At 42.3% G+C, this 14,151-nt stretch overlaps 1 protein-coding gene across 12 annotated transcripts in view; it reads left to right on the top strand.

Moving 5' to 3' along the window:
- Positions 1-14,151, top strand: part of Ehmt1 (euchromatic histone lysine methyltransferase 1) — a 150,631-nt gene that overhangs the window by 34,045 nt on the left and 102,435 nt on the right. For 3 of the 12 annotated variants that reach the window (XM_029535940.1, XM_029535934.1, XM_029535931.1), the window contains exon 1: positions 2,717-2,753. The exons of 4 other annotated variants lie outside the window; for them this stretch is intronic. The gene's annotated coding sequence lies outside the window, so the exon portion shown is untranslated. Of the gene's footprint in view, positions 1-2,715; positions 2,754-14,151 lie in introns of those variants that run through there. 5 more of the 12 variants (XM_029535941.1, XM_029535932.1, XM_029535933.1 and 2 more) reach the window with 3 other exon arrangements.

Below are 14,151 nucleotides of genomic sequence, written 5' to 3'. Positions count from 1 at the left end.
CCCTCCCCTCCCCTCCTCTTCTCTTCTCTTCTCTTCTCTTCTCTTCTCTTCTCTTCTTTTTCCCGAGACAGGGTTTCTCTGTGTAGCCCTGGCTGTTCTGGAACTCACAATGTAGACCAGGCTGCCTCAAACTCAGAAATCTGCCTGCCTCTGCCTCCCAAGTGCTGGGATTAAAGGCAAGCGCCACCACCGCCTGGTGAACCAATAACTTAATTGGAGATATTTATAGGAATATGGTAAACAGTTACTTAGGGGAGTGTGGATTACTTAGAGGCAACAAAAGCTGCATCCTTGGAGCTCTCTGCATGACTTGGAGGCAGCTTGACAAGTCAGAGAAGTTTCCTGCTAGCAATCCTTATGCCTTTTGTAACATTGTGGAGAGGGGACTTTAAGTCCGTTTTTCAATGGACTTCTGAGACTTGTGAGTTGTTTACTTCCTGAGTCAACTAGCCTTCCTCTAGGAAGGGATGTTTCAATTTGGAGCACATTGCTAACCAACACTCGAGCTGTTCAGAGTCTTTGTGCCGCCTTTTCCATGATCCCTGAGTCTTGGAGCCAGTAACATAGGTGTTAGATTATTTTTCCATGATCCCTGAGTCTTGGAGCCAGTAACATAAATGTTTGATTATTTCTGTTCATTGCAGCGACAGACACTTCTCTTCAGGCGCTTGGTGAAATGAAATGGAAATGAGTCTTTTCAGTACATCTATCTTCTACTGCAAACATAGAAACTTCCTTCCATGACAAATTGAGGTTGACAGAAACAATGTTAAGTAGGTGTAAGCACAGATATTTAAAAGGCAATTTGATGGGATTATCACATTGATTTAACAAAACAATATTAGTGGCCTCTCTTCTGTGGCCTGTTATTATTTGAGCCACTGGGTTTTGTTCTGGCTTACTGTATCAGATGTGGGTTCCCTTCTGTGGAGCAAGCCTTAAAGCCATTCATAAAGGATTAGGAGGTGTGGCTTTGTTGGAAGAAGTGTGTTACTGGGGGCAGGCTTTGTGATTTCTAAAGCCCAAGCTAGGTCCAGTATTGTTCTCTCATCTTGCCGTCTGTGGGTCAGGGTGGTAGAACGAACTCTTAGCTACTTCTCCAGCACCATGTCTGCTCGTGTACCTCCTTGCTCCCTGCCATGAGGATATTGGATTGAAATTGTAAGCAAGCCCCCAATTAAATGTTTTCTTTTTTAAGAGTCATGGTGTCTTTTTACAGCAATAGAACAAGTAACTGAGATAGAGTATTCCATTTATTGCTCAAAGTCCTTCCCAACTCAGATAGCTCAGAAACCCAGAAACATTTTATTTGACTATCATGGTCTCATGCACCAGACTGTTACTAAGATCCCCCATCATCTGTATGTTGATTCATGGATGTTTTTCCCTATTAAAAGTCAGACCTGAGGGGCATATCATTTGTTCCTTTCATCTTGATCTCTTCTTCCTCACTATGCAATACTTCCTGTAGGAAGCAGAGGAAGCCTGAAAGCAAGTGAAGTCTTGTGTGACTGTGTGCTGTTGACATGGGCACAGCCATGCTGTATTCTAGTACCTTATTCCCACATGGATTGTAAAGCCTTACCCAGGTAAGGTCAACAGGGATCGCAAAGCTTTTCTTGGGAATCTGATTGAGGAAGTGGCAGTGTGTGCAAATATTAGCAACTGTGACTACCTCCTGTGGGATGTTTACAGCCTGAGACTGCTGATCTAGAGAGACTAACAAGTGGGAGTAGCTCCCCCTACCCCCTGCCCTGTACTTCATAAACATGCTGAGATTCCCTCAGCAGTGCAAGCCTCCCTTTACCTGATCCCAGCTTGCTTGTATGTATGTCTTGGTTTTATATTCTCTCATCCCTGTCTGCCCAGAGTCAGCATTCCATAACTCATGCCATTGTGGTAATTTTTCATGGATTCCAAGTTTAGGTCCTAGGCAGGGTTCTTTAACAGAGACCTCACTTATACTCTCTCTCTCTTGCTGTGTTCGGCCCGCTATAGGAATGCTAAGTCAATATTTTCCATCTTATTCTTTCCACAGTTTTCCTCCTGTTTGCCACATTTTCCTCATTTAGCTACCTGCCCCAAGTACAAGCAGCCTGTTGAGCACAAAGGCCAGGGAGTGCTACACTAAGAAGGATCCAGGTCTGGTTTTGTTGTTTTGAGGAGCTGCCGTACTATTTTGTGCATCAATGGCTCCAATTTCTGTCCTTGCTAACAGTGAACAAGGGTGTTAGTTTCCCCACATCATCACTTGGCTGTTGTCCATCTTTGTGATTATAGCTGTCCTTTACAGGTTCATATTGTGGTGATGGGGCCTCTCAGCCATGGCTACCCTGTTCTTGTTGGACATACATCATTGTGCTTCTTGATTCTCATTGTTTTATTTCCATTCTTATTGAATGCAGAAGCTTTAAAAGTTGTTCACTTTCCATAAAATATAAGTGGAGTATAGTTAAGTAAACATTCACAGGAAATTGCTGATTCTATTGATAAGCAAAAATAGTAGTAATTGAAGAGAAGGTTGATTGGTCTCTGGAAAAATTAGAAATGGCATAAATGAAAATCTTAGAAAGTACCAGTGATGCTCCTCCAGAGGCTGGGCACATCAGAGCAGGGCCTGTCTTAGCGTCTTTGCATGAAGCTTTTATGTATTTGTTTGGCTCTTTGATCATTATGTTTGATTCCAATTCACATTTTCTTTCCGTGTTTTAAAGAGTTCTTCCAGTTGCAGAAGAAAGAGGAAACATTTTCAGGTAAATGTGTCTTGTGTGTGACTCACTAGGAGATGGTTATTGGGAGGAACCAGAGAAGACTCTGATGCTCGTGTGCGATGAGTCTGTGCCTGTTAGAGAGCAATGATTGAACCTCAAACATATTCTTGGTTTTGATCAAGTAGCCAAGACCCAGTACCCTATGCCCATGGCTGCAAAGTATTTTATAAAGTATATGGCTGTTCCAGCCTAGACTGGTTCAGGGTTATGGGAAGTAGAGCTGATAATGTAGTTGGCTGATGGGGAGTAGAATGGATGCAGAAGAAAAGGCAGGGTGGGCAAAGGTGCTTTTTAGGGGAAGGTAATGTGCATGGACATGTGGAAAATCACCAGAAAAGTCAGGATGTGAGGGTTCTGGGTGGAATATCCAAAGAAGATTGTTCTTGGTATTGGAATTGACTGAGTTATGCATCTCTGCCTGCTTGCCTAGGCTTCATACTGTTTATATACTGTAGGAAACAAAAACTTACATTTTTATTGCATGTGTATGTTGTGTGCTTTGTTTGTGCCTGGTATCTGCAGAGGTCAGGATATGTTGCCAGAATTACTGACTGGGACTGGAGTTTGAGACAGTTGTGACCCTCCATGTGAATGCTAGGAATTGAACTCAGGTCCTCTGCTGAGCTGTCTAGTCCTTCATCAGTAGCTTGTAAACACAGGGATTGCAAGGGTTTTTGTTTTTGTTTCTAGAGAGGGAGATAGTATCTAGGCATGTCGGGATGCACCTGTCTTTCAGCACTTGTGAAGCTGGGGCAGTAGAATCACTTGAGCCCAAGAGTATGAGGTCAATCTGAGCAATAGAGTGAGAACCCCTCCAAAATAAGGAGGGGAAAAATAAAAAAAGAAGAGTTACATCAAGAGAACAGGTCTCGGCAAAGAGTCTAGGTATTGTTTTCATTTGGTGGATTCACGATGAGGGCAATAGTGCTAAGCGAGGCCAGATTCCAGAGGCTGGACTTGGTTTTGAACAATTTCGTTTGGGGGAATAATAAGATGGTAAGATGGAGTACTGGCTGGTTTTGTGAGTCAACTTGACACAGGCTGGAGTTATCACGAAGGAGCTTCAGTTGGGAAAGTGCCTCCCTGAGATCCGTAAGGCATTTTCTCAATTAGTGATCAAGTGGGAGGGCCCCTTGTGGGTGGTGCCATCTCTGGGCTGGTAGTCTTGGGTTCTATAAGAGAGCAAGCTGAGCAAGCCAGGGGAAGCAAGCCAGTAAAGAACATCCCTCCATGGCTTCTGCATCAGCTCCTGCTTCCTGCCCTGCTTGAGTTCCAGCCCTGACTTCCTTGGTGATGAACAGCAGTGTGGAAGTGTAAGAGGAATAAACCCTTTCCTCCCCAACTTGCTTCTTGGTCATGATGCTTGTGCAGGAATAGAAACCCTAAGATGGATGGGTTTCTGTTTTAGCACATGGCAGATGTTAAAATATTCTAATTTTTGGGGGGAGGGGCAGAGAGTTAGGATTTGAGATAGGGTTTCTTTCTGTAGCCCTGGCTATCCTTGAATTCTCTTTGTAGACCAGGCTGGCCTTGAACTCACAGAGATCCTCTGCTTGAGTGCTGGGATTAAAGGCATGTGCCACTTTTAATTTTGTATTAATTAAATAGATTGATTTATAATAGTGCCAGATGTCTGTTGAATGCTTGTCGATAATCAGCAGCATGTTATGTTGCCTCATCGTAGCCCTCTGTGCTGGATTTTATATCGTTGCTCCATTTGACTGAGGTTACAGCCTGTCTGTAAGCTTAGGTTTTGATCTGTCACATTGGTGGCAACTTTCTAGTGCTGAGCCATGATGACCTGGTGCTTATCATTTTCTTTTTTGGTGCAAAGAAGGCACTTACATATCTTGTGTTTTAGTTGCAGTTGTTTTGTATGACTATACCATTGCTGTCTTCAGACACACCAGAAGAGGGTATTGGATCCCATTACAGATGGTTGTGAGCCACCATGTGGTTGCTGGGGATTGAACTCAGGGCCTCTGGAAGAGCAGTCAGTGCAGAGCCAGCCAGCTCTCCAGCCCCTAGTTCCAGTTTTTCATTAAAAGTTTATGATATCTGGTTTGAATAATGTAGGAAGTGGACAACTGAAAATTTGTATGGCGATTGCAATATTATACTACACTTATTCTTTTTGGACCTTTTCCTCTCTTGTTGCTGTTGTTACTCAGGCGTCTAATATCAGAGATGTCATGAGATTTTCACTTTGAAGTGAAAATGTGGTAGTTTAGGTAAGAATGGCCCCCATAGGCTCATATAGTTGAATGCTTGGTCATCAGGAAATAGCACTATTTCAACAGCATGACCTTGTTGGAGGAAATGTATCACTTGGGCTGGTCTTTGAAGTTTTAAAAGCCTAGGCCAGGTCCAGTGTCATTCTTTGCCTATGGATCAGAGTGTAGCTCTCAGTTGCTACTCCAGTCCCTGTCTGCATGCCACCATGCTCCCTGCCATGATGATAGTGGGCTAAACTCAGGAGACTGTCAGCAAGCCCTCAGTTAAGTGATTTCCTTTCTAAGAGTTGCCTTGCTCATGGAGCTTCCTCACAGCAGTAGAACAGTGACTAAGACAGCATACAGTGTTACAAATACAAACCTTAAGACTGGTCAGACTGGTGAAATAGTTCAGTGGGTAAAGGTACCCATTGTCAAGCCTGATGACCTGAGTTCTGAATTCAGTCCCACAAGTTGGAAGAAGAGAACTGACTTCCCCAAATTGTCTTCTGACCTTTGCATGCATGCTGTGGCATGCGCACACATGCGCGCGTGCACACAACACTCTCTCTCTCTCTCTCTCTCTCTCTCTCTCTCTGAGTTAAAAGTCAAATCACAATTCTGTTTTTACAGCTAGCAAAATGTAAAATGACCAGTAATTTCTTTTCTTTTTTTTTTTCTCTCGAGACAGGGTTTCTCTGTATAGCCCTGGCTGTCCTGGAACTCACTCTGTAGACCAGGTTGGCCTCGAACTCAGAAATCCGCCTGCCTCTGCCTCCCGAGTGCTGGGATTAAAGGCTTGCGCCACCACTGCCCGGGCCAGTAATTTCTTGATAGAAAGAAATTCCTTTGGTCGTTAATGTTCCCAGCAGGCTCCTAACATTTCTGCATCTTTGTGGTATTTAGAGTAGTCTCTTCCACACTGTGTTCTCTCATGCCACTGACTTGGCCAGTGGCTCAGCAGGGTCCTGTAGAGTGGGACTGTTTCTGTACTAATTTTCATAAAACATGCATTTATGAGGCACATGACATTCTCCCCTCTCTGTAATAGGTTTTCATTATGAAGTTTGGCTAAAACGCAGGAGCAAATAAGTAGATCTCAGAGTAGAACTGAGTTATCTAGGTTTCAATATATGGATAAGCATAATGCTCAATCTTCTTTCACTTGTTTTGTATGTATAGTGATGAGAATCAAACCCAGGGCTTGCCTATGCTATGCTATACTGCCATACCTCTGTGCAGTCTGTGCATGCCTGCGTGTGTGTGCATGTGTGCTTGTTTGCGTGTATCCTGGAAATGGGGTTCACACTCTTGTATACATTAATTTGACTCTCTCCTAGACTTGCAGGTAAGAGACCCTGTGTCAGAAACAAGGTGGATAATTATTGGGTTGTGTTGCTCAAGGTTTACCTCTGGCCTCTACATTTTCATTTAACTGTTGGCTGAAGTTGTTTGGATTAAATAGATCAAAGATCAAATTCTTTGCCTACCAGCCTTGTTTGAACTCATTCCAGTCATAGCTGACTTTTACAGATTTTTGTTTGAGGCAGGGTCTCACTCTTAGCTCAGGTTGGTCTCAAACTACTGATTCTCCTGTCTCAGCTTTTCTGGTGGTGGGAATTATAGGTCTGTACTACCATAACTATATAGATTTTGTTTTGTTTCTTCACCTTCAAGGTTGTTTATAATGGGAAGGGGTGCTTTCTTTCTTCCTGCCCAGTGACTTATCCTTTTCAGATTTGGTTATAATGGCCAGTTCAATTGCTTGAATTCTTGTTATGCCCATCCTTCCTTTGTAGTTACATCTCCTGTAGATACAGAAAAGCTGTTTAGCCCAGGGCATTAGTTCTGATGGCCAGTGCACATAGAGTTTGGGTTGTCAGATGAGTTAGTTCTGTGTTCCAGACCTCTACTGGCAACACAGCTGGCTTCCCTTTTCCCACTGGGAGGGATCTGTAGCAGATGGAGACAGGTAGAAGGAAGATTGCCGCATAATACCTACCATGTAGTTTAGTGGTTAAAATAAGAGTAATCCTCAAGCAAAGTGCATGAGTGTGCACGTGACACTTTTTAGGCTTATGAGTCTAGGTCCTGGGCTTAGAAGTTTTTGGACACTGGGCTGAACTCAGCTGTAGGTTTATTTATGCGTGCATCTGTGGTCATGCACACTGTTATGCTGCTGACTGGAGCATCTGCAGCCTCTTGTGTGGAGGCTGCTGGTCCATGGTGTCCGGGCAGTGTCATGGTAGCTAGGATGGCAGAGAAGCAGTGCTGATGCCATGATCTGGGTGAGGTTTTTGAGGGGAGACCCCTAGTGGGACATAGCTTAGTGCTGCTTTCTCTGGGAAAATGCAGTGGCTAAAGGAACCCTTGTTAGAAGTAGCAGGGGTGGAGGGGACCTCAGCTTGTTTCTTAGTAGAAAGGCCCAGTGAAGGGTTCAGTAGATGAGAGGGGAATCTGTTCTGGATTTTGAAATCTCTTAAATGTAATTTCTTGGGCTACTTTGGATATCAATTGTATATTCTAAATTTAGGAATGGATTCTTTTTCTGCCAAGGGATAAAAACCAAAGAGACAAAAGGGGAAAATCAAAACCTCAAATGCTGAAAGAGTTCTCCCCCACTCCTTGATAATTAGCTGGTAAAGCTGGTGTGTAGAGACTTGGGAGTGCTTTGAGTCTCTGATTGCTGAGCTAAAGTTTCTCTTGTCTTTGAGAACTATGTACATTTTGCCTTTCTTTGGTTCTCTCAGTTCTTGAGGTACTAACCCTAACCCTTGAGTGCCCAGCTATCCTGAGACAGAAAGAAGTCAGTGGCATCTTTCTGTCCTAGTTGAGGTTTTATTGCTGTGAATACACACTATGGTCAGAGCAACTCTTATTTTAGTCCATTATCAACACAGTGGGAAAGCATGGCTGCATGCAAACAGTCTGGTACTGGAGAGATAGCTGAGAGTGCGACATCTGGATTGGCAGGCAGCAGGAAGAGAGTTCTTTGGCCTGGCTTGAGCACCTGAAACCTTAAAGACCACCCCTAGTGACATACTTCCTCCAACAAGACTACACCTCCTAATAGTGCCACTTCTTATGAACCTTTGGAAGGCATTTTTATTCAAACCAATACATTGACATTTTTCTTATTTTGACTAGAACTCAGAGTCTGCCCTCTGGCAGAGAAGGTGATCTTTGCCTTGTTAGTATTGGCTAATGCGTTTGGCATAGGAAAAGCCTCTCTCCTCAGTTGCTCCTCTGTCTAAAACACTGAGCTCACACTCAGCTGTAAAATCCCATAACAAGTTTTTACAGAGTGCAAGAAGTTTCCCTTCCTTAATATTTCCCTACTCTGGAACTATCCTTAAGCATAGGTAGATATGTGAAAGCTGACCCGTTCTCTAGTACAAACAGAAATACTTGGGCTAATGTGCAAACGGTATCAATTACTTACAGAAATAGTTTTTGCAATTCTTCCCTCTCTGCCTTTCATAGGAGATTTATTCAGCTCTTTTTGGTTTTTCGAGACAGGGTTTCTCTGTATAGCCCTGGCTATCCTGGAACTCACTCTGTAGACCATGCTGGCCTCGAACTCAGAATTCCACCTACCTCTGCCTCCCAAGTGCTGGGATTAAAGGCGTATGCCACCACTGCCTGGCCAGCCAACATTTTAAAAAAAGATTTATTTTATGTATATGAGTGCTATCTGCATGTACACCTGTGGACCAGAAGAGGGCATTGGATCCCATTACAGATGGTTGTGAGCCACCATTTGATTGCTGGGGATTGAACTCAGGACCTGGAAGACCATCCAGTGCTCTTCTCCAGGCCTCAGCTATCATTTTTTTGTCATATTTTGAAAACATCTTTCTAGTGAGCAGAAGAGTCCTGGCATGAGATTATGTTATTCTTTTATTGTTATGCCTGGACGTCATCTGTTTGTGGCTTTCTCAGCCTGGCCTGTAGAGAGGATGTGGCTCCTGTGCTGGCCAAGCTTATGACCAACTATTCTTGCTTCTCTTCAGCTTTTTAGTAATCCACAGAACCATTGCTTCCCCACCAAGAACTACTGCTATTAGTTGGCTGACTGAATACTCAGTTCATAGCAGGTTATACTGTGGTAGATTTAGGTGTTGAAGAATAAAGTGATTGCACTTGAGGGTGTGTTGGAAAAGAATATTAGAATATTCCTAATGTCAAACAAAGCGACAAATCAGCAAAGTGAAAGTAACTTGGCAAAGTAACTTTTGCAAAGGGTACCTGGTGAACAAGCACCCTGGAGTGGGAAATGGATTCATCTTTTGACCTAGTGCAGATTGGTTGCTGTCTCTTGTTCCATTGGTAGGAGCTTATCTTCACAATAGGATGTGATTGACTAATTCTTTTTTTTTTTTTTAAAGATTTATTTATTTATTATATGTAAGTACACTGTAGCTGTCTCCAGACACTCCAGAAGAGGGCGTCAGATCTTGTTAAGGATGGTTGTGAGCCACCATGTGGTTGCTGGGATTTGAACTCTGCACCTTTTGGAAGAGCAGTTGGGTACTCTTACCCGCTGAGCCATCTCACCAGCCCGATTGACTAATTCTTAATCAGCACAAAAGGAAAAGACAGATTTTGGTAATGTCCTGCCAAGGGCCAGCCTTGGTTTAGAGAGGGGTTCATTAGGAAGTGGGGTATTTGGGAGAGGTGAAAGAATGACTTGAAGCAATCATGGGTACAAGCTGGCAGCCTGTGTTCTGCTTGAGCTAGCTCTCTAGATAGCTCAGCTCTTGCAGACCAAAGCCCAGTCTTTTATTTACATATCAATTCAATCATTACCCCCAGCTCCCTTTTTACTATTCCATGAATCAACATTTTAGGACCTTAGCCCCTCGATTCTTAGAAAGAGACAGCAAATACTTTTATTTTTTATTTTTTAAACCATAGCAAATGAACGGAGAGATCTGCCTGCCTTTGTATATAAGCACAGACAGTAAGTGTAGCTGGGTGAGATCTTGTCCTGAGACCATTCCCACCACAACTTGACCTAAACTCACTCTGTCCCAGGCTGATCTTTTTTTTTTTTTTTTTTTTTTTTTGTGGTTTTTCGAGACAGGATTTCTCTGTATAGCCCTGGCTGTCCTGTAACTCACTTTGTAGACCAGGCTGGCCTCGAACTCAGAAATCCACCTGCCTCTGCCTCCCGAGTGCTGGGATTAAAGGCGTGTGCCACCACCACCCGGCTCCAGGCTAATCTTGAATTCAGGAATCTGCCTGCCTTTGTAAGCACAAACAATAAACTTATCTGGGTAGGATCTTGCCCTGAAATCACCATTCCCTGAATTTCTTTATCTCTCTCCTTAATATCTTCCTGAAAAACCGGCTTGTCAGTGCAGCTGTCTCTGTCCTTTTAGGTCTGTGTAGTCCCTCATACAAACATATTGCATTCTTATATTTTACATAGTTGAGAAGGTATATATTCTTGAACTTATGTTTTCAGAGCTCTTTCCTGTCACCTTAAGGGCTGTCCTGAAGGTCACGGTGTTTATCATTTTGTTGAGGAACACATTCTTGCTTTTTCTAATTATCATGGAGTCATTAACCTTAACAGGGAGAGCATTCCCCAAAGGAGGTACATGAAAATATACATTATTTTTTTTTAATATTTTTTTAAAAATTTATTTATTATATGTAAGTACATTGTAGCTGTCTTCAGACACTCCAGAAGAGGGCATCAGATTTCGTTACAGATGGTTGTGAGCCACCATGTGGTTTCTGGGATTTGAACTCAGGACCTTTGGAAGAGCAGTCCGCACTCTTAACTGCTGAGCCATCTCACCAGCCCGAAAATATATACATTAATATACAAGCAAGCACTGCCTAGAACCATCAACACTCACGGAAGCCTATGCCCTGCTTGGAACTGTGTCACACCGATCCTTCTGCAGCCATGCAAGATTTGGAAATGTCCTGTATGGGCGATGGGTATATAAGCATAAGAAACATTTCTTAATAAGAGTTTCACAGGATGGGGAAAATTTTATAGAACAAGTAGCCTTTGGGTAGGCTACTCGTCTTTGATTAAAAAAAAAAAAAAGAAGAAGACTAGCATAGGCCTCTTCTAGATAATGTGGAGACCTTGTCTCCTGTGGACTGTTGACAAGGCACACAATGACAGTGTGCTGCGGACATCATGTTAGTTGTGCGGCAGCCAGCCTTGGAAGGGTGTCAAAGTGTCCGTGTTTTTTTTAAGGTAAAGCAGTCAAGGCAGTGTTTTTGGAGACTGAGTTACAGCTAGGCAGGGGCACTCATCACTCAGTCTGAGCCCCCATTTTTTTTTTTTTTTTTGGTCAGGTTTTCTGGTAGCTGCCAAGTAGATGCCTTCTCTTTGGGCCGTACCAAATGCATTTGTTCCATCCAGTTTAGAGTTGAAGTAATTCCATTAGTTCTTTCCTGTCTGAGGGTAAACACTGTAATTGTAGTATATGGGAAGCTGAGGAAGTAGGATTGCAAGCATGAGGCCAGCCTTGGGCTTCATAGTAAGACCCTGCTTCAGAAAAACAAAACAAAAATGTGTGTGTGGGTAAACAGTATATAATCTAGTATTTTTATAAACTTATATCTTTGAATAAATTTAACATACATAATCCAAAGTATATCTAGTCCTCATTTGTCTTTGAATTTTAGGAACCTTGCAAAGGATGGCATGTTTTTGAATTTCTATATTTTTCTTTCTTAGATTTTTTTTTTTAAAGTAAAATTCATAATCAACAGTTTGGCAGAAAAAGATGGACAAATAAATCCCTGGGGTGTTGACTTGGGCAGGGAACCTTACCAGAAGGTGTCCCCTGTCTTCCCTCTGTGCAGAAAGCCGCCATGTTTGTTAGGTGATGTCGGGTGTGCATGACGTGCATGACATGCAGATGCAATGAATTTAGTCGTTTTCCTGGAAAGACAGCACTTGAAGTTAATAATGTATGAAAAACTTTAGTTAGCTGGGCGGTGGTGGCGCACGCCTTTAATCCCAGCACTTGGGAGGCTGAGGCAGGTGGATTTCTGAGTTCGAGGCCAGCCTGGTCTACAAAGTGAGTTCCAGGACAGCCAAGGCTATACAGAGAAACCCTGTCTCAAAAAACCAAAAAAAAAAAAAAAAAAAACAAAAAACAAAAAACCCAAAAAACTTTAGTTTAATAATATACGCTAATATCTTTTTAAAAACATTTTAAATCTGTTGTGAAATTTACATCAGCTGTATTATGACAAATTATATTTAATGAAAAGTCATTTTATGTTAGAGTGGCAAATAGCCTTGTAGATGAAAAGCAACACTTTTCTGTCATTTGTGAGGGAAGTTCATTCAATTGAATGCTACGAATATGTTGTCTTTATTTAAAAACAGGGAAATGGAAAGATGGCAAGAGCACTGGCTGGTCTTCAGAGGACCAGGGTTCCATTCCCAGCTCCCACTGCCAGCTCAGCACTGTAACTCTAGCTCCAGGAGTTCTGACTTCTTCACACAGATACACTTGCAGGCAAAACGCCAATGTACATTAAAACAAACAAACAACAAAACCAACCAATCCCTGGAACCTGCATAGTAGAAGGAGGACTAGCTCTTTAAGGTGTCCTTTTATTTTGAAGACATCTGTGTATGTGTGCACATGTGCAACATACATACACACACACACACACACACACACACACACACACACAGAGTAAAAGAAAGACAAAGCAGAGCAGCGTTTTAGGGTTAGGAAGATCTCTCTGGAAGGTCTATTATTAGTGGTTATTTGTTTAAGGGCTGGGTCAGGAAGATGACACAGTGAATAAGAGTTCTTGCTGCACAAGCCTGACGACCTGAGCTGCATCCCTTGAACCTACTGTGCAGGAAGAGAATTGAATCCTGAAAGTTATCCTCTGACCTCATTCTGTGTACCAGTACTTACATACACATGCTTTTACCATAAAAGTAAAAAATACATTTATTTTAAGGTTTACTTATTTATTTACTTTATGCAGGCATGTTTTGCTTACATGTATGTCTGTGTCCTTTGTGTGCTTGTGTCTGCAGAGATGAGAAGAGAATGTCAGATCTCCTGGAACTAGAGTTACACAGACAATTGTGAGCTACCATGGGAGTAGTGGGAACTGAACCCAGGTCCTCTGGAATCAAACATGGCTTTTCTGTGAGAGCAGCCAGTGCTCAGCTACCAAGCTACCCTTCTAGCTTCTAGAGGAGCGTTTTTTTTTTTTAGAGAATAGAGTTTCTGATTTCTATAAGGCTCTCCATTTGGAATTTGCCATGTACTTCTGTATAATGGTTCCTGGTTATATACCAAGAGGAAACTGCACAAGTGTAATTAATTGTGTATACAGTGTGTTCATCAAGTATAAGATACTGACTTTGTCAAAATTAGTTGTGAATTTTTCCATATAGTTGAGATAATATTTTTTTGTTTTTTGTTTTGTTCTCATTGCAATTAAGACTGTTTTGAGATGATGAAAATATTTTTGAGTTTTGCTTGTTTTTGTTGGGGCCCAGGAGTTGCCCTACAAACCACATGAATACCAGTCTTAGTCAGAGAGAGGGATAGTTTATTGAATATACGCCCTAAGACTGACTGATCAGGGATGTAGCTCAGAATTATCTGAGGCTATGACCCCAAACATCTTTCTATGTCAGCCAATAAAGGGAACAAACACAAAAACCACAGTGAGCTCATATGCAGGTATAAGAAGTGCTGCCCAGTGGTCGGCTCTGATTCAAGCTATTTTTAGATATAACAGTTCATATTGACCTTTAGTTGGATGAGCCTACGTAAGGAATTTAAGATTAACAAAGCTCCTACAGAACATAACAGGATATATGATCACCATGACCTTGCTTTGAGTCAGGTCACTTCTCTGTGTCACTAGCAGGCATGTTACAGCAACAATATGAAATAGCTGGCAGGCCTGGAACAACATGGCTGTAGCTACTAGGGACAGGCCTCAACAGGTCGTTCCCCCCCCCCCATCTCACTCTGTGTGTATGTGTGAGAGAGACAGTCACTCAGGAATAGGGTCTTGTTATGAGCACAGGTTATATTTGAACTCAAAATGATTTTTAACCTTTTTTGAATGTTGAAGTTACAGGTGTAGACCACTCACTATACCTGATGTATATATGCTATAGTTTTTTTTTTTTTTTTTTCCCC

This window comes from Mus pahari, chromosome 3 (assembly GCF_900095145.1).
Source record: "Mus pahari chromosome 3, PAHARI_EIJ_v1.1, whole genome shotgun sequence".
In the NCBI taxonomy this organism is placed as follows: Eukaryota; Metazoa; Chordata; class Mammalia; order Rodentia; family Muridae; genus Mus; species Mus pahari.
Note: the sequence above shows the minus strand (reverse complement) of the source record. Positions and strands in the feature narration are given on the sequence as shown.